Raw genomic sequence first — 20,215 nt, 5'->3', positions numbered from 1 at the left:
ATATATAGTCATTGAAAAAATTTAAAAATAAAATGAAGCAAAAGGAGTCAAAGTATTTGAAATAATCCATAATCCTAACACCTAAAGATAATCAATATAATCCTTCTGGTCTATATGTATTTCTTTCTCTCATATCTGTATCTCTGTCTTTCTAGGTTTATCTTTCTCCTAAACCTCACAAACACAATGTGTGTGTATATCTCTGTCTAAGTGTGCATAGTTTAATGGAGATGGAAATTTCTGTTTCAAAATACAATTCTCCCCTCCACAGCTCCACTCTAGACATAGCAAATGTGGTGTCAGTGGAGTTAGGAATAAAGTAGAGACTAGCTGGGCCAGTCTATGGTCAGATGTGTGTGTATGACTCAAAATGCAAATTAGGTATCAATCCTCAAATGTATATGATACATTCTTCAAAGTGCGATCACTGGGGAAAATGTAATTGGTCATTCTTAGATTCTTCTAGAAGCTTTACTATTTCATTTGGAATTCATTCAAATTTGTTTAAAGAATTGAGTTGATCACTGCACATTATATACATGTAACAAAATTATGTGTGTACCTCATAAATTCATACATTTTTTCTCTTATTTTGTATTAAATCATAACTGTGTACTTTAATGGATTTATTGGGTACAGTGTTCTGATTTTGTATACAATTTGGAATGCTTACATCAAATTGATTAAATAATGCTGTTTATAAAAGGTTTGCTGTGAGAGCCAAGCCACTTCACATGTCTGAACTGTGGCAGTGGTCACTACCCTATGGTCATGAATCCCACTAGCTGAGGTCAAGTTTAAAAAAAAAAAAATTTTTCCATCCCTTATCCCTGAGTCTTGATTTGTCTTTCAGGGCTAGGTTTATCTCCTGGAGACAACATATGGATGGTTTGTGCTTTTTTATCCAATCAGCCAGCCCGTGCCCCTTCAATGGGGGAATTTAATCCATTGACATTTATTGAGAGTATCATTAACAGTGGTATAATCAGATGCATCTTACAAGGGTACATGTGAAACTTACTAAATGTAGAATATACATGTCTTAACACAATAACTAAGAAAATGCCAGGAATGCTATGTTAACCAGTTTAATGAAAATATTTCAAATTGTATATAAAACCAGTGCATGATGCCCCATGATTGCATTAATGTACACAGCTACAAGTTAATAAAAAATAAATAAATAAATATATAATAAATAAATCTATCTCACTCTAAAAAAAAAAAAAAAGAATGGTAGAATTTTATTCATCTTGGGTAGTGCCTGTGGCTCAAGGAGTAGGGCGCTGGCCCCATATACCCGAGGTGGCAGGTTCAAACCTGGCCCCAGCCAAAAAAAAAAAGAATTTTATTCATCTTCTTATGAGAATGTTTGTTGTGTACTTTTATCCTTTGTGCCATTGTGAAAGCTAAATTTTGGCCTTTGGCTTCTAGTATTTACTTAGGTGGCAGTCCATTGTGGTGTTCAGTGTTGAGAATAGGTCTAAGTATTTCCTGTAGAGCTGTTCTTGTTGTGGTCAGTTTCTTCAGTGCTTGTACATCCACCAAAGGTTTGATTTTTCCATCAATTTTGAAACTTAGTTTAGCACGATGCAGAATTTTGGACTAAAAATTATTTTGTTTAAGGATGTTGAAGTTGGATGGCCATGCTCGTCTGGCTTGAAAAGTTTCAGTTGAAAAGTCTGCTATCATCCTAATGCTCAGCCCCCATAGGTCAGTTGGTGCTTACTCCAACTGCTTGCAGAATTTTCTTCTTCATCTTGACTTTGGACAGGTTCGTTACAATGTGTATTGAAGAAGCTGTGTTAAAGTTGAGATGCCTTGAGGTTTGATATCTATCTGAAAGGAGTGTGTTGGGATATTTAGTAAAACTTGGGAAGGTTACATTTATAGTAGTTTCCAGTAGGGCTTCCATACCTTTGGGACAATCTTCTTCCCCTTCAGGTATTTCTATTATTCATATGTTTGAATGCTTCATAGCATCTTGTGGATGTCTAAGTGCCTCCTCTGCTTTCTCTCTCTCTCTCTCTCTTTTTTCTTTTCTGCCTCTGTAACCACCTGTGTTAACTCAGAACACTATCTCCTCTAGCTCTGAGGTTCTTTCTTCTCAAGGTCTAATCTATTTTTGACACTCTGTACTGCATCTTTCTATTCCCTGATTGCCCCATTCATTTCCTTAAGCTCCATCATATAATTTCTATGTTCTACATATCTCTCATCCAACATTTGGTTCTGTCTTTCTATTTTCTCATCCATTCTCTTTATTGTCTTAATCATCTATATTTCAAATTCCCTTTCTGTGAAATCCATTAATTCTTTATATGAGGAGTCTTCTATAAAAGCTGCCTCATGATCCCTTGGAGGAATTGCTCTATTTTGTTTTTTCATGCTGCCTGATTTTTTCTATTGGTTCCTTCTCATGTGTGCTTTCTTCTTGTTCACTTCTTTGTGCTCTTTTTTCCCTTTGACTTCATCGTTTGCTTCAAATTACCTTGTCTCAGAATTTAGGTGATGAGAGACCTCTTGGTATGAGGCTAAAAGGAGGAGAAAGATAAAGAATGAACAGGGAGAAACAAGAGGAGAATAAAGAAAGAGGAAAAAAGAAGGAGACTAAAAGAAAAGAAAAAAGGAAAAAAAGGGAAGGAGGAGTAACTGAAAGAAACTTGAAGAATAGGAGAAAAGGAGGTCAGGAAGAGAGGATGAGAGTGATGGAACAAATAGTATTGATCAGCACAGGGCTAAGGCCATACCTGTAACTCAAGCATTTTGAGGGGCTGGGCTGGGTGCATTGCTAGAAATCAGGTGCTCCTTACCAGCCTGAGCAGACCCAGACTCTTCCTCTGCCAAAAATAGGAAGAGAAGAAAAAGAGCAAAAGCAAAAATCAAGAAGGAAAAATTAAGTAGGAATGAAAACAAAATAGAAAAATTCTGCAGTGTAATTGTGCCAAAACTTTCTTCCTGGGACCAAAGGTAGAAAGGTCTCTTAGCCCCCTTGAGCCAGAGTACTGCTGTGGCCTCCCTGCCAGACCACAGCTGTGTCACCCCAGCTCTCAGAAAAGAAAGAAAAAAAGAAAGGAAAGAAGGAAAAAAGAAAGAAAGAAAACAGATAACGGAAATTAAACATACCATTGTATCAAACAAAGGAGAAAGAGGTAAGTGGGATAAAGAAAGAAAGAAAGGAGAAAGACAAAAAAAGGGAGGGGATATCGTAGCAGTTGCAGAAGCGATGTATGTGAGAGAGATGAGAAAGGTAGAAGACTCTCTATCCAAAGGGAGAATGTAGAGGACTGAAATAGGGGAGAGAGAATAAATGAGGCTAAAGTACCATAACCAAAAAATAGAGTCCTTGCTCTTGATGAAAGTAAAAATGGAATTTAAGAAAAGAACCAACCTAATAAGCAAGAACCATAACACATCAACACACAATAACAAAAAGCTCTAGAAACCAAAAATAAGCAACCTCAGCAACAAATAAAGGAACAAAAAAGAAAACAGAAAAAGTGCTGACAACACGAACTGGAAAACAGAAAAAAGATAAAAATATTAAAAAATAATTATATATAAACATATATATAAATTCGTATATATTTATATAAATATATATATGGTAGAAGGGTTCAATTTTAGAAGGAATATATTTATGTTGCAATATATTGCTCGAACACCAGGTGGTGCTGTAGCTTTAGAAGACAGACAACACCACTAGTAACCTGTCTCTGGATCCCAAGAATAGACCTGTTTCCCAATTTAATTGTATGCGGTTATCACCTGATTATTTCCTCAGCATTCAGGCCCAACAAGGTGGGGATCTCAACACTCTCCAGAATGTTTTAGAGGCAGGTCTGCTGTGCCCCCAGACAACAGTTCCCATGGGGTGCAGGGGCTTGGGGGGAGATTAAAAAATTAAAACCCTGAGCAGTGCATGTGACTCAGTGAGTAGGGCGCGGGTCCCATATGCTGAGGGTGGCGGGTTCAAGCCCAGCCCCGGCCAAACTGCAACCAAAAAATAACCGGGCGTTGTGGCGGGTGCCTGTAGTCCCAGCTGCTCGGGAGGCTGAGGCAAGAGAATCATGTAAGCCCAGGAGCTGGAGGTTGCTGTGAGCTGTGTGACGCCACGGCACTCTACCAAGGGCAGTAAAGTGAGACTCTGTCTCTACAAAAAGAAAAAAAATTAAAACCCCAAAATATCTCAGGAGGGAGTCTCTAAAACAGTAAAACTCTGCTCCTCATTAGACAACATTATAACTTATAAACTTATTACAGTAAATTCTATGTATCTCACTCTTTGATAATTCCAGGTCCTTTTCCTGCTACATGTTGAAAACGAGGTAAATATCCCCATAATTCTGTACTCTCCTCTTGTATCCTTTTACTGTTTTCAGTAATAAGAATATCCTGATGGGCACCTCTACCAAGTTCTGCAATGTACAGTGTGAAAATTAGATATGAACACCACTTATTAGAGAATACACTTCATTATATAACTGCTGATTAGTTTTCCTATACCACTTTTAATATCTGAAACTATGAGACCCTCGAAAAATAAGCTGACTATGTTATTCTTTTTTTTCTTTGAAGCTTGCACTTTAATTTTTAAATTTATTATGTACGTTAATGCATTTATGGGGTACAATGTGCTGATTTGATATACAATGTGGAAAGATTACATCAAACTGGTTAACAGACCATCACTTCACTTATTTATTTGTTGTGGTAAGACATTTATACTCTACTTTTAATAGTTTTGAAATGTATCATCACATTGTGCACATTAGGTGAGGTCCCACCAAATATCACCCGGCCTCCCAATTCCCCGCCCCTCTCCTTCCTCTTCCCTCCTTCTTTGTGGCCTATAGTTGTATTTTATCATTTGTATGAATGTGCAGGTGATTTTATATTGTCTTCATAATAGTATTGAGTACATTGTATACTTTTTCTTCCATTCTTGAGATACTTTACTAAGAAGAATATGTTCCGGGGCGGCGCCTGTGGCTCAGTGAGTAGGGCGCCGGCTCCATATGCCGAGGGTGGCGGTTTCAAACCCAGCCCCGGCCAAACTGCAACCAAAAAATAGCCGGGCGTTGTGGCGGGCGCCTGTAGTTCCAGCTACTCCGGAGGCTGAGGCAAGAGAATCGCTTAAGCCCAGGAGCTGGAGGTTGCTGTGAGCCGTGTGACGCCACGGCACTCTACCCGAGGGCGGTACAGTGAGACTCTGTCTCTACAAAAAAAAAAAAAAGAATATGTTCCATCCAGGTAAACATAAAAGAGGGAAAGTCTCCATCTTTTTATGGCTGCATAGTATTCCATGGTACACGTATACCACAATTTGTTAATTCAATCATGGGTGGATGGGAACTTGGGCTGCTTCCATGACTTGGCAATTATGAATTGGGCTGCATTAAACACTCTGGTGCAAATTTCTTTGTTGTAAAATGATTTTTGATCATCTGGGTAAATACCTAGTAGAGGAATTGAAGAATCAAATGGTAGGTCTACTTTAAGTTCTTTGAGTATTCTCCTCATTTATTTCCAAGGAGGACATATTAGCTTGCATTCCCATCAACAGTGTAGAAGTGTTCCCTACTCTCCACATCCATGCTAACATCTGTAGTTTTGGGATTTTGTGATGTGAGCTAATATTATTGGAGTTAGATGATATCTCAAAGTGGTTTTGATTTGCATTTCTCTGATGATTAAAGATGATGAGCATTTATTTCGTGTTTGTAGGCCATGCACCTGTCTTCTTCAGAGAAGCTTCTATTCAAGTCTATTGCTGACAAAGAAATTGGGTTATTTGTTCTTTTCTTATTGATTAGTTTGAGTTCTCTCAAACTCACACGAGTTTCTGAACGGAGCAACCCCCCGCTGAGGCCACAGCACCTGACATCTTATGGGCCTCCAACTGACTGTGGAGCATGCCGGTCCTCTGTTTCTCCAGGTTGTTGACTAGTTCTGATTGGGTGGCCAAAGGCACCACTTTCGGGGTTTCTTTTTTCCTCTTTTTCCCCTTGTTTCTCTATTTCTCTATTTCCACATCTCACACGTGTGCTTGAAAACACGACCATGACGCTTATGAACTACTAAAGGAGATGATGTGACACACATCCCTCCCTCCTTCCCTCCCTCTCCCCTTTCTTTCTATCCTTCCCTCATAACCCCCAGCCCCACACCTCCATATGAAACACTTATGTAGCTAAGTATGAGCACCCCGGGTTCTCCTGCCACGCAGGCAGGCAGGCAGACATGCATGCATGACAACCATGTGGAGCAAGTGTGGGTTTTATGTAACATGGACCTCCACAGTGCCCTGCGGATGAGCAGAAGTCCATGGCCGACTTAAGACCGGGGATCTTGTCACCTCAGCGCCTGTCGGTCGACCAGATGTCTCTTCTGCGTGCTTTGGCATAAGCTGTCCAACAAGTGGCGGTCGTGTATAAGTTCTGGTACACCTGAGACTCCGAGCCTGGGCTCGTCCATCCCAAACCAGTGTTCCTTCTTTCATGTTCGTGTTCGTGTTCGTGTTCTCTCTCTCTCTCTCTCTCCCCGCCCCATCTCTCTCTCTCTCCCCTCCCCCTTTCTCTCTCTCCCTTTCTTTTGAAACGGTTGTTCTGACAATATGCACTGCTTGCCTCCTGCGTAATTACTAGAGCTAAGGAGCGAACTCGAAAGCCTGTGAGCCTAGGGTGTGTGTCATTACTATCTAAAAAAAAAAAAACAAGAAACTCTTCTTCATTCACGTCTACACAACTATCTACGACAGTATACGTGTGTGGGATTATATATTTATTTCTTTATTTATTTTTGGCGATACACTCTCAATCCACCTTCACTGGGAAGAGCCGCGTGGCGCCATCACAAGTAACAGCAAACGCGAATTCTTGAGCTCCAGAGATGCTTTTGCTTCAGACTCCCGAACAGCTGGGACTATGGTGGGGAGGGGGGTGGTCGTCTCAGGTCTCCACCGGCCTCGGCCTCCCAGAATGCTAGCATTACAGTGGAGATCAACCCGCTCCTGGCTCTGTAACTTCTTTGTATGTGTAAGGAGCTGTTCCGCGTTGGACAGATCCATCCTCTCAAAGCCCAGTGGGGTGGCGGTGTGGGGAAGGGCGGGGACAGATCCAGGAGTTCTTCCCTTTAACCTCGGCTCCAGTCAGGTCAGGTCAGGTCAGGTCAGCGCCTGAGTGTTTGTCTACTTACCTCTCCTGTAAAACGGAGCAGATCAGAACTAAAGGTCCAAAACTTAAATGAAGACTGCAGTTTTTTTCTGGACTGGAAACCGGGGGTGGGGAGAGAGGAAGGGTTTCTGTTCCAGGAACTGTGCTAGGTGAAAATTTACTTCTAATTTGATTGATTTTAATATTTATTTATTTATTTTTTTAATTTAATTTGTTTTTTTTTGGTGAGTCAGACTCTCACTCTGTCACCCTCCGTAATTGCCATGGTGTGGTGTCACAACTCACAGCAACCTCCAGCTCTTGGGCATTAATGGTACCATGGCCTCAGCCTCCCAAGTACCTGGGACTACAGGAGCCCACCACGAGGCCGGGCTATTTTTGCTTTGTTACAGTTGTCATTGTTGTTTAGCTTCCCAGGCCGGGCTCGAATCCACCAGGCTCCTTTGTGGATGTGGTTGGTGGCTTAACCCCTGTGCTTTGCACCGCCCCCACCCACACCAGTCTATTTATTTATTTATCTATTTATTTAATATTTTTCTTGCCCTGCGGTTTTTGACTGGGTCGGGTTTGAAATCGCCACCTCTGGTATATGGGGCCGGTGCCCTACTCCTCTGAGCCACAGGCACTGAACTACTTTTACTCTTTGACCTTCCTTCCTTCCTTCCTTCCTTCCTTCCTTCCTTCCTTCCTTCCTTCCTTCCTTCCTTCCTTCCTTCCTTCCTTCCTTCCTTCCTTCTCTCCCTCCCTCCCAACCTCCCTCCCTCCTTCCTGCCCTTTCTGCCTTCTTTCTTTCTTCTTTTCTTTTTTTCCAGATTTTGCCAGGGGCTGGGTCTGAACAAGCCACCTCTGGCATATGCGGAGAGGTGGGTGGAAACAGGCAAACTCTTTCAACTAAATGATTTTTGGGAGGGGGCAGTCTATTTCACCACCCACCACCTCAGTATATGGGGCCGGCACCCTACTCCTTTCAACCACAGGCGCCACCCGTTATCTTCTGTTCTTAACAATAGCTTCCCCCCGCCACACATACATCTCTCCAGATACAGTGAAACCAGGTGTGGGAGAATGATATTTAAGTGAATCGAATTAGGCTGGGCGACCTGAGGTGGCTCAGGCCTGTAATCGCAACACTTTGGGAGGTCTAGGTGGGGGATCGCTTCAGCTCACTGAGTTGAGTTCCCTAAAATTTTTTGGTTGGTTGGTTTGTTTGTTTTCCAGTTCTGGCGGGGGCCGGGCTTGAACCAACACCCATGGTATAATATGGGGCCGGTGCCCTACTCCTTGAGCCACGGGCTGCACCCACTCACACGCACACGCGTTTCTGAACTGAGCAATGCCCCGCTGAGGCCCCAGCACCTGTGTAGGATAATATTTAGAAATAAACTTATCCTACATCAAGCACACAAAGTAAATTCAGTGTGGATTTAAAATGACTTGCTTTTTTCCCAGAGGCTTAAAGAGACCTGGACCCCCCCACCCCCAGGGTTACTCACAGAGTTAGGCTTTTTTGGAGTTGGACAATTCCTTAGGCCTTTTCTCTGAAGCTGTATACTCCGTGAAGCCTGAGATCCAAGGGCATGACACCCTTCCTCAGAGATACGGGCCAGAGGGATGACATACATTAACAACATATTGTCAGAGGTCTGTAACTACTCTGCCCTGAGTAAAGGACACAGTCATTACTTCATACTGAGAAAACTGAGTGAAGGCTTGAAGATATTCTTCTATCAACTCTGTTCCCCTATGGCTACTTTCATCTCTGTGACCTGCTCAGAAACTAGTCACTGTTTGGAGGAAGAGCTTTACTACACAAGTGATTGCATCGATATGATAAATATTTCCTTTGAAGTTAAATGACAGATATGTAAAAAAGAAGATAAGACGATGAAACTAATAGATAATAGATTAAGTGTGTACGCGACTGGAAGAGTATAAAACTAAAACTTGGAATAAAGAATCTTGCTACATACCATTTCATCTCATCTAAGTGCGTGTAGTCTGTTTCTTGACTTAGTAATTACAGGAGCGAGTTTACAGCCACGGCAAAGCTGCTGTCCGTTCGTGTCTCTGGTCACGCAACACACCTGACCTCTTGTGGGCCTCCAATTGGCTGCGGAGCATGCCTGTCCTCTGTTTCTGCAGGTTGTTGACTTGCTCTGACTGCGTGGCCGAAGGCACCACTTCCGGGGGTTCTTTTTTCTTGTTTTCCCTTCTTTCTCTCTTTCCACATCTCACACGTGTGCTTGATGACACGATTATGACGCTTATGAACTACTAAAGGAGATGCTGTGACACACATCCCTCCCTCCTTCCCTCCCTCTCCCCTTTCTTTCTCTCCTTCCCTCATAACCCCCCGCCCCGCACCTCCGTAGGAAACACCGGAGCTGGCTAAGAATGAGCACCCCGGGTTCTCCTGCCAGGCAGGCAGGCAGGCAGGCATGCATGCATGACCCCCAGGTGGAGCAAGTGTGTGTTTTACGTAACTTGGGTCTCCACGGTGCCCTGCCGACGAGCAGAAGTCCGTGGCCGACATAAGACCCGGGAGCTTGTCGCCTTAGCGCCTGTCGGTCGACCAGATGTCTCTTCTGCGTGCTTTGGTGTAACCTGTCCAGCAGGTGGCGGTAGTGTATAAGTTCTGGTCCCCCTGAGACTCTGAGCCTGGGCTCGCCCATCCCCAACCAATGTTCCTTCTTTCGTGTTCGTGTTCGTGTTCTCTCTTTCTCTCTCTCTCTCTCTCTCTCTCTCTCTCTCTCTCTCTCTCCGCCCCATCTCTCTCTCTCTCCCCTCCCCCTTTCTCTCTCTCCCTTTCTTTTGAAACGGTTGTTCTGACAATATGCACTGCTTGCCTCCTGCGTAACTATTAGAGCTAAGGAGTGAACTCGGCAGCTTGTGAGCCAGGGGGTGTGTCATTTCTATCTAAAAAAAAAAACCCCAAAAAGACAAGAAAGTCTTCTTCATTCACATCTACACAACCATCCACAACAGTATATGTGTGTGGGATTGTATATTTCTTTCTTTCTTTGTTTTTGGCGATACACTCTCAATCCACCTTCACTGGGAAGAGCCGCATGGCGCCATCACAAGTCACAGCAAACGCGAATTCTTGAGCTCCAGAGATGCTTTTGCTTCAGACTCCCGAACAGCTGGGACTATGGTTGGGAGGGGGGCGGTCGTCTCAGGTCTCCACCCGCCTCCCAGAATGCTAGCATTACAGTGGAGATCAACCGCTCCCGGCCCCGGAACTTCTTTGTGTGTGTAAGGAGCTGTTTCGCGTTGGACAGATCCATCCTCTCAAAGCCCAGTGGGGTGGCGGTGCGGGGAAGGGCGGGGACAGATCCTAGGAGTTCTTCCCTTCAACCTCGGCTCTGGTCAGGTCAGGTCAGCGCCTGGGTGTTTGTCTACTTACCTCTCCTGTAAAACGGAGCGGATCAGAACTAAAGGTCAAAAACTTAACCGAAGACTGCGGTTTTTTTCTGGACTGGAAACCGGGGGTGGGGAGAGAGGAAGGGTTTCTGTTCCAGGAACTGTGCTAGGTGACTATTTACTTCTTTATTTGATTGATTTTAATATTTCTTTATTTATTCTTTTTAATTTCTTTCTTTATTTTTTTTATTTATTTTTTTTTTTGGTGAGGCAGACTCTCACTCTGTCACCCTCTGTAGATTGCCGTGGTGTGGAGTCACAGCTCACAGCAACTTCCAAATCTTGGGCGTTAACGGTACTCTGGCCTCAGCCTCCCAAGTACCTGAGACTACAGGAGCCCGCCACGAGGCCGGGCTATTTTTGCTTTGTTGCAGTTGTCATTGTTGTTTAGCTTCCCAGGCCGGGCTCGAATCCACCAGGCTCCTTTGTGGATGTGGTTGGTGCCTTAACCCCTGTGCTTAGCACCGCCCCCACCCACACCAACCTATTTATTTATTTACCTATTTATTTAATATTTTTCTTCTCCTGCGGTTTTTGACTGGGTCGGGTTTGAAACCGTCACCTCTGGTATATGGGGCTGGTGCCCTACTCCTCTGAGCCACAGGCACTGAACTACTTTTACTCTTTGACCTTCCTTCCTTCCTTCCTTCCTTCCTTCCTTCCTTCCTTCCTTCCTTCCTTCCTTCCTTCCTTCCTTCCTTCCTTCCTTCTCTCCCTCCCTCCCAACCTCCCTCCCTCCTTCCTGCCCTTTCTGCCTTCTTTCTTTCTTCTTTTCTTTTTTTCCAGATTTTGTCAGGGGCTGGGTCTGAACCAGCCACCTCTGGCATATGCCGAGAGGTGGGTGGAAACAGGCGAACTCTTTCAACTAAATGATTTTTGGGAGGGGGCAGTCTATTTCGCCACCCACCACCTCAGAATATGGGGCCGGCACCCTACTCCTTTCTAACACAGGCGCCACCCGTTATCTTCCATTCTTAACAATAGCTTCCCCCCGCCACACATACATCTCTCCAGATACAGTGAAACCAGGTGTGGGAGAATGATATTTAAGTAAATCGAATTAGGCTGGGCGACCTGAGGTGGCTCAGGCCTGTAATCGCAGCACTTTGGGAGGTCTAGGTGGGCGGATCGCTTCAGCTCACTGAGTTGAGTTCACTAAAATTTTTTGGGTTGTTTGTTTGTTTTCCAGTTCTGGCGGGGGCCGGGCTTGAACCGACACCCACAGTATAATATGGGACCGGTGCCCTACTCCTTGAGCTACGGGCTGCACCCACTCTCACGCACACGCGTTTCTGAACTGAGCAACCTCCTACTGAGGCCCCAGCACCTGACCTCATGAGGGCATCCAATTGGCTGCGGAGCGTTCGGATACTCTGTTTCTGCAGGTTGCTGACTTGTTCTGACTGCATGGCCAGAGGCATCATGTTCAGGGTTTCTTTCTTATTTTTTTTTTTACCTTGTTTCTTTTTTTCTCCTTTTCCACATCTCACACGTGTGCTTGAACACACGATCATGACCCTCATGAACTACTAAAGAGATGATGTGATACCCATCCGCCCCTTGTTCCCTCCCTCTCCCCTTTCTTTCTCTCCTTCCGTCTTAACCTCCCCGCCACCTCCATTTGAAATATGGGAGCTAGCTAAAAAGAGCAACCCAGGTTCCCGTGCCAGGCAATCAGGCAGGCTTTCATGACAGCCACGTACAGCTCATGTGGTTTTTACATAACTTCGGTCTCCACAGTGCCCTGTGGATGACCAGAAGTCTGTGGCAGACTTTAGACAGGGGATCTTGTCACCTTAGCGACTGTCGGTCGACCAGATGTCTCTTCTGTGTGCTTTGGTGTAATCTACCAAGCAGGTGCTGGTTCTGTGTAAGTTCTGGTCCCTGTGAGGCTCCATGCCTCGCGTCGCTCTTCCCCACTCCGTGTTCCTTCTTTCTTGTTCCTGTTCGTGTTCTCTCTCTCTCTCCCTCTCCTCCCTCTCTCCCTTACTCCCCCCCTTCTCTCTGTCTCCTCCTCCCTCTTTCTCTCTCTCTCTTTCTTCTGAAACGTTTGTTCTGACAATATGCACTGCTTGCCTCCTGCGTAACTACTAGAGCTAAGGAGCGAAATAACTACTAGAGCTAAGGAGGGAACTCACAGCCTTTGAGCCTAGGGGGTTTGTGATATCTATCTAAAAAAGAAAATAACTCTTCTTCAGTCACGTCTACTCATCCATCTACGATAGTATATGTGTGTGGGATTATATATTTATTTATTTATTTTTATTTTTTTCGTAGAGACAGAGTCTCACTTTATGGCCCTCAACAAAGTGCCGTGGCATCACAGCTCACAGCAACCTCCAACTCCTGGGCTTAAGCGATTCTCTTGCCTCAGCCTTCCGAGTAGCTGGGACTACAGGCGCCCGCCACAACGCCCGGCTATTTTCTTGTTGTTGCAGTTTGGCCAGGGCCGGGTTTGAACCCACCACCCTCGGCATATGGGGCTGGCGCCCTTCTCACTGAGCCACAGGTGCCGCCTGGGTTGTCTTTGTTGTTTGGGACGTCGGGGCTAATTCCGTGCCCGCCAGCTCCGGTGTAGGTGGCTGGCTCCCCACTTGCTTCAGCTACAGGTGCGGAGCCTATTACTTCTTTATTTATTTTCCTTTTCTTGCAGTTCTTGGCCTTGGCTGAGTTTGAACCCACCACCTCTGCCCCCTATTATTTATTTGGAGACAGTGCCACCTCTGTCATTCAAACAACATAGCTCACCACGGATCTTCAACTCCCGGGCTCGAGCGATCCTCTCCTCTCAGGTTTTCTATTTTTACTTAGAGACAGGGGTCTCGCTCTTGCTCAGGCTGCTCTGGAAATCTTGAGCTCAAGCAATCCACCCGCCTTGGCCTCCCAGAGTGCTAGGCTTACGGGCAGTGAGCCGGCACCGCGCCCGGTCCCTCCGTGACTTTTCAAGTTCTTTTGCTCCTATCGTCTTAGTGCACCTTATTTTTATTTTTCTTATTTATTATTATTATTATTATTATTTTTGTAGAGACAGAGTCTCACTGTACCGCCCTCAGTAAAGTGCCATGGCATCACACGGCTCACAGCAACCTCTAACTCTTGGGCTTACACGATTCTCCTGCCTCAGCCTCCCAAGCAGCTGGGACCACAGGCGCCCGCCACAATGCCCGGCTATTTTTTTGTTGCAGTTTGGCCGGGGCTGGGTTTGAACCCACCACCCTCGGCATATGGGACCGGCACCGTACTAACTGAGCCGAAGGCGCCGCCCTGCACCTAATTTTTAAATGAACTCACGTGAATCCACAGAAGCCTGTCGATGGAAAACCACCCAACCTCAGGAAAACGAATATCCTTGACCGTGGCCAGAGAGCCACGTCTAAGAAACCTTCAGCGAGCTGTCTCGCTGTGGTTGAGTTACAGTTTGCTTGGTATTATGACATTTTAGAGGGGTGGAGTTATGGGTAAACTCATAGAATCGGTACAGGGGAGTGTTACCTGGGTTTTCCTTCAAAAGTCAGGTCATCCTCCAAGCAGCGGTTCTCAACCTGCGGGTCGCAACCCCATACAATTACAGTTATGAAGTAGCGACGAAAATAAATTTATATGGGGGGGGGTGACCACAACATGAGAAAGGTTGAGAACTTTAAAGGGATTCTTTGATGGGTTAATGCGACAAGGTTTTGTCTATCTAAAAAGGCTTGGACGATGAGGAAGACTGTAGGTCGGAGACAGCCACCGGAGGAGGCGGGTATGGTGGAATTTCTACCTTGTATTGCAGCCTTAGGCCAGATAATGAGTTACAAAGGGTATCTTCCAGAAGTGCCCCTCCCCACCCCCATGCCTCCTCTCTTCCACCGGTAGCCTCATTCCAATGCAAAATGATCTCCACCCTTCGGAGCTAAGGGCACACTCTGTAGTCCCCGTGGCCTCAGGCTCCTCCACTGTTAAATCCTTTTCATCTGGGACCCCACCCAGCAGCTGTCTGCAGCCGCTTCCGAACCGCAGGGGGATGCATGTGCGCCTGCGTGCAAGTGTGCGGAAACTCTAGGCCCTCTGTCTGTCTAGGGCAGAGGGCAAAAATAGCATTCCTGCCTGGTCTCTTCCCCCCTTCCCGCGCCACCCACCCCCCATCCCCGTCTTTCCGTGTGTGCCACCCTAATCGTGCGCATGAATGCTCTTTAAGAGCATTGACAGGCTTGGCGCCTGTAACTCAGCGGCTAGGGCACCACCCACGTGGATCGGACCTGGCGGGTTCGAATCCAGCCTGGACCCGCCAGATAACAATGCTGACTACAACCAAAAATAGCCGGATGTTGTGGTGGGCGCCCGTAGTAGGCCCAGTTATTGGGGAAACTGAGGCAAGAGAATCGCTTAAGCCCAAGACTTGGAGGTTGCTGTGAGTGAGCTGAGACACCACGGCCCTCTACCCAGGGTGATTCTGTCTCAGAAGCATGAGACTCTGTCTCAAAAAGGACGGGGGTGGGGAGGATGAACAATTTATGCCCAAAAGAGAGGCAAACGCCAGGTTCTTGTAAAGCCGTGCTCCAAACTCATTGTCTGCTTTCGTTTTTTTTTTGTTTGTTTGTTTTTTTGCAGTGAGCCACAGGTGCCACACCATTCTCCTCTGTGATGATGAAGCATGGTTACATTGGTGAATTTGAAATCCTCGATGATCGCAGAGCTGGGAAACTCATGGAGAACCTCACAGACAGGTTAAACGAGTGTGGAGCGATCAGCCCCAGGTTTGCTGTGCAACTCTAGAAAGGTTGCAGAATTGTCTGCTTCCATCCCACCGGTTTGGTTTCACTGTACTGAAAACTTCAGCTGGCATCATGGACCACGAAGAAGCAAGAAGAAAGCACACAGGAGGGAAAATCCTGCGATTCTTTTTTTAGGGATGCAATACATACTGAACAAATGAAATGCCTCAATGAAAACAAAACAAAAGAAAACAAAAACAAACAAACAAGATGATCAGTCCTGTACTCAACCTAACTCAAATCGTGTCACCCGCAAATGATTTGAGCATCGCCTCCCTCTGCTCTGAGGCTCTTGTGCCTCTTTGACCCTCCCCCCTTTCCTCGTGGAGGGCCCCTGGGGATGAAGAGAGATTGTGGTCTGAGTGTGGGGTGAGCTGAGAGAGGGGAGCGGCTGGCATTTGGCAGAGTTGTGACACCAAGGAGCCAGCTGACCGAGCTTGTCTGTCTGAGAAATGGGACTGCCAGCCCGGCCCAGCCCCACCCGAGTGCTCCCACGATGGCATGAAATCTGTGGGATGTCTCTTTCACCTCGATCTTACATCAGATCAAACAGAACCCTGTCCTGCTTGGTCAGAGAGGGTCACGGGTGGTGCAGAAAAAGCTCAGCTCGACGTTGCTGTTTTAGGGGACTTCCTGCCTCTCTTGAGGTATCACAAAGTAGAAAGGACCATAGGGGCTCTGTATTTTGGTTTTGCTTTCTTTTGTCTGTCTGTTTGGAGACAGAGCATCTCAAGCTGTCTCCCTGGGTACAGTGACGAGGCATCATAGCTCACAGGAACCTCCAGCTCGGGCTCAAGCGATCCTCTTGCTTCACTTTCTCTGTTGTTTTATAGTCGAGACGGGATGGGGGGGTCTCACTCCTGCTCAGGCTGGTCTGGAATTCCTGAGCTCCAGCAGTCCATATGCCTCCGCTTCCCAGAGGGTTAGGACGACAGGCATGAGGCACCATGCCCAGGCCCTCTGTGACATTTCTCCCCTCAGCTGACTTCCTGTGCCACTGCCCCCGCTCCCAGCCCTCACCCATGGGAGGGCTGTTGCCATATGTGCCCTAGGTGCCTAGGTAGACCCTGTGAGGAGGAGGAGGATGATGATGACGATGATGATGATTCCCCGAGGATGTCTGAAATCACAGTGGGATGGGGAAGATGTCTCCGCATCTGTGCCAGCTTTCCATCAGTCACGGAGATAGATGTATACAAACACTACTATTTGGCAGGTTCTGACCCACGTGATGTGAACCACTGGCACGTTTCTTCCTTTCAGTGGCATCGCCTTGATATTTACGGAGGACAAAAGACCCATTCCCAAGCCATCTGCCACCGGTGCCTCCTCATCTACCGGCTGAAGGAAGAAAACACAAGGGAGGTTAGAAAACCACGGAGTGGGCCGGGCGTGGTGGCTCAGGCCTTGTAATAATAGCACGCCGGGAGGCCGAGGTGGGTGAATTGCCTGAACTCACAGGTTGGAGACCAGCCTGAACCAGAGGGAGACACCCCCTCCCCCAATCCTCCCCATCTCTAAAAATAGTCGGGTGTTGTGGCAGGCACCTGGATTCCCAGCTTACTCTGGAGGGAGGCTGAGAAAAGAGAATTGCTCGAGCCAAAGACTTTGAGGTTGCTGTGAGCTATGGTGCACCTGGGCCTCTCCTTCTGTGAAGGTCCACGGCACTCAGGTGAGAGGCCTGTTTGCTTTCTGCATCATTCTCCCCACCCCACCCCTGCCCCCTCCCACACACACAGCCTTTTTGGCTGATGTAGTCCCTTGATCACATCCTATTTTCAATTTTCTGAATCCCAAGGGTAAAATACAAACAAATGACAACCAAGGAAAATATTGACCCAGGCTTGGCTTTCATAGCACATTGGTTACAGGTGCCAGCCACATACATCGAAGTTGGTGGGTTCGAATCCAGCCTGGGCCTCCCAGAGGACAATGACAATGTTTGTTTGTTTTCATGCCTATTATATATATATATATTTTTTTTTGTTGAGACAGAATTTCACTTTATGGCCCTCGGTAGAGTGTCGTGGCCTCACACAGCTCACAGCAACCTCCAACTCCTGGGCTTCAGCGATTCTCTTACCTCAGCCTCCCAAGTAGCTGGGACTACAGGCGCCCGCCACAAGGCCCGGCTATTTTTTTGTTGCAGTTTGGCCAGGGCCAGGTTTGAACCCGTCACCCTCGGTATATGGGGCCAGTGCCCTACCGACTGAGCCACAGGCGCCACCCCCTCATGCCTATTTTCTATAAGGTCTGTTAAAGAAAGTATAAACACATAAATCACAGAAATGAAGCATATACCCAGATGTGCGTGTTCGATCTGAACACTCACATCGATGTATTTTCTCTTCACGGGAAGTTGCCTGGAATAGATACGAAGTCGATCGTGAGACTTCCAAATCCTTTTCTGTATTCCCAGAGTCAGAAACACTGTGAACCATGTATCTTCTTGTAAACTCTCAGTGTGCTTGTGTGAGTGTTGGTAGTTATCGCGTGTCTTCAGCATGCTCTTTTATCTTAACAAATTGGGTTTCCCGGGTCATTTGCCAAGCAGACTTAGCGAAGGGAATTTAGTTCCTTGACTACAGTGAGTAACAAGTGTCAGAAGCCATATAAGGTACAGCTCGGCCTTACTTCCTTTTTAAGTAAAAAACAGTTTTACCTTTTCACCGGTAACTTTACCTGGCAACTAGCCAACCAATCACCTTATCCCCTATCTTACTTACTCTAGCCAATCCCCAGTTAACAACTCCTCTGAACCTCCCAACAAGACCCACCCACCACAGGGGCGGTGCCTGTGGCTTAAGGAGTAGGGCGCCAGTCCCATATGCCGGAGGTGGCGGGTTCAAACCTAGCCCTGGCCAAAAAAAAAAAAAAAAACAAACAAACAAAAAAAAAAGACCCACCCACCTTCCCCGTAATGCTTATAAGGTACAAGTTTTTTCAATAAAGTTGGAGACTTTACCAGAAAACTGTCTTGTCTCCCTTTCTCGTGCCCCTTGTTCGTTTTTCTCCTTTATGAGGTTCCTGCGGCCCCCCCCCGTTGCTGTCCCGCGGGTCGCCCAACGAGGTGTGATCGGGACCCCCTGGAGGAGAACGCTTCCCTACGGAAGCCCTGGCTGGGCACCCTTTGGAGCTGCAGCGAGGACCCGCATGCACTCCCCATTCACATTGCCTCGGTTCACCCGCCGTGAGACGGATCAGAAGAGAAGGTAGGCAAACGATAACTTACAAGATTTCAAACATTTCACCCCTTTGTCTTGGCTGTTATTATTGGCTCTCCCAGATCTAATTCACTTACCAAGCTCACAGGGCCAAAGCGGGGAAGGACGAGAGGTACCCGTTTCGGCAGTGAGAACTCCAAAACACGTGGACTAGTTTTTCTGCCTAACACTCTCTAACAAACTCTGAGCTCGCTACGTCTTACACGGTCGTCCACCTCAAGGGCACTCCCAGGGACGCTGCCTCCCAAAGGCTAAGCCTGAGGGCGGTAGGCAGCTGTCCTGCCTGAGAGGGTCCGAGCAGGCAGATTATACCTGCCGACCTATGACACGCGAGCAGAGATCTTAAGGCACAGGGAGAGTGGTCACAGAGAAACTTAAGTTCCGAGTCGACTGGAGACTTGCGTGACCCGAGATCCTGAGAGAGCCACCAGCCAACATAATGGGGAATTCGCTTAGTATACATGAAATATTCCTTGACGGACTCAAAGGATCACTCAGAGTGCGAGGAGTAAGGGTTAAAAGAAAGGACCTTAAAGAATTTTTTAATTTTAATCATAACACCTGACCCTGGTTCCCTTTAGAGGGAACAATCAGCCAAAAATGCTGGGAACGAGTAGGAGATGCCTTGCAGGACTTTTACCACACCTTTGGTCCTGACAAAGTCCCAGTTACAGCCTTTTCCTACTGGAATTTAATTCATGACATGTTAAAAGTTCATTCACTAGATCCTGACATTCGAGATGTCATCAAAGTAGGAGAAGAAGTCCTTAAAGAGGCTTCTCGCCCTCCTTCCACCTGCCCCTCTGTTACGGTAGAAATTCCTGACAACGCCCCAGTTTCCCCTAAAACCCCGAACAGCCCCAACAACGCTCTTAAAACTCCAAATGTTACCAACCCTTTCCCTCAAAAACCTTCATCTCCCAAACTCTACCCATCGCTCATTTCTAATAATCAAATACATCATTTAAACCCTGAGAAAGAAAAATCCCTAGAAAATCAGCTGTCCATTACCATGATAACCCCTGGGGCCTTACAGCCCCTGTCATCAATAACCCCCCCCCATAATCCACACTCTTACAACCTCAACACCTCAGTTATTCCAAAACCTCCCTCTATACCCAATAATCTCCCACTTGACCCCATCCGACAAGCAAAAACAACACTCACTCAAGAATTCTCCTCCCTCAAAGAAATATTACAAACCAAGCGTGAGCACCTTCACCTTATTAAAGAAATTCAGGCCCTTGAAACTGAACTTTTTAAGCTAAACCCCAACCTCACCACCAATAATCCATCTCCCTCACCACCACAAAAAATAGGGAAAACAAAAAGGGCCAAAGACAACCCCCCTGTTCTTACATTTCCAGTCACCCATAGCCAAAATTCTAACCCTGTCATAGCAGAATCTGAAGACAATGAGATTGAGGAAGACCCTTCTAATGAAAATGAAACCTCCCCCGACTCCACAAAACCTGATCCTGATAATTCAGATACGGAGGATTTAGACACTAACTAAAAAAATCTCGTTAAATGACAAAAATACCGCCACCTAAACCTTAAACATTTAAAAGACCTAAAAGCAGCAGTTACCAATTATGGCCCCACTGCTCCTTATACACTTACCATCCTTGAGAGT

This window comes from Nycticebus coucang, chromosome Y, assembly GCF_027406575.1.
Source record: "Nycticebus coucang isolate mNycCou1 chromosome Y, mNycCou1.pri, whole genome shotgun sequence".
Lineage (NCBI taxonomy): Eukaryota > Metazoa > Chordata > Mammalia > Primates > Lorisidae > Nycticebus > Nycticebus coucang.
Note: the sequence above shows the minus strand (reverse complement) of the source record.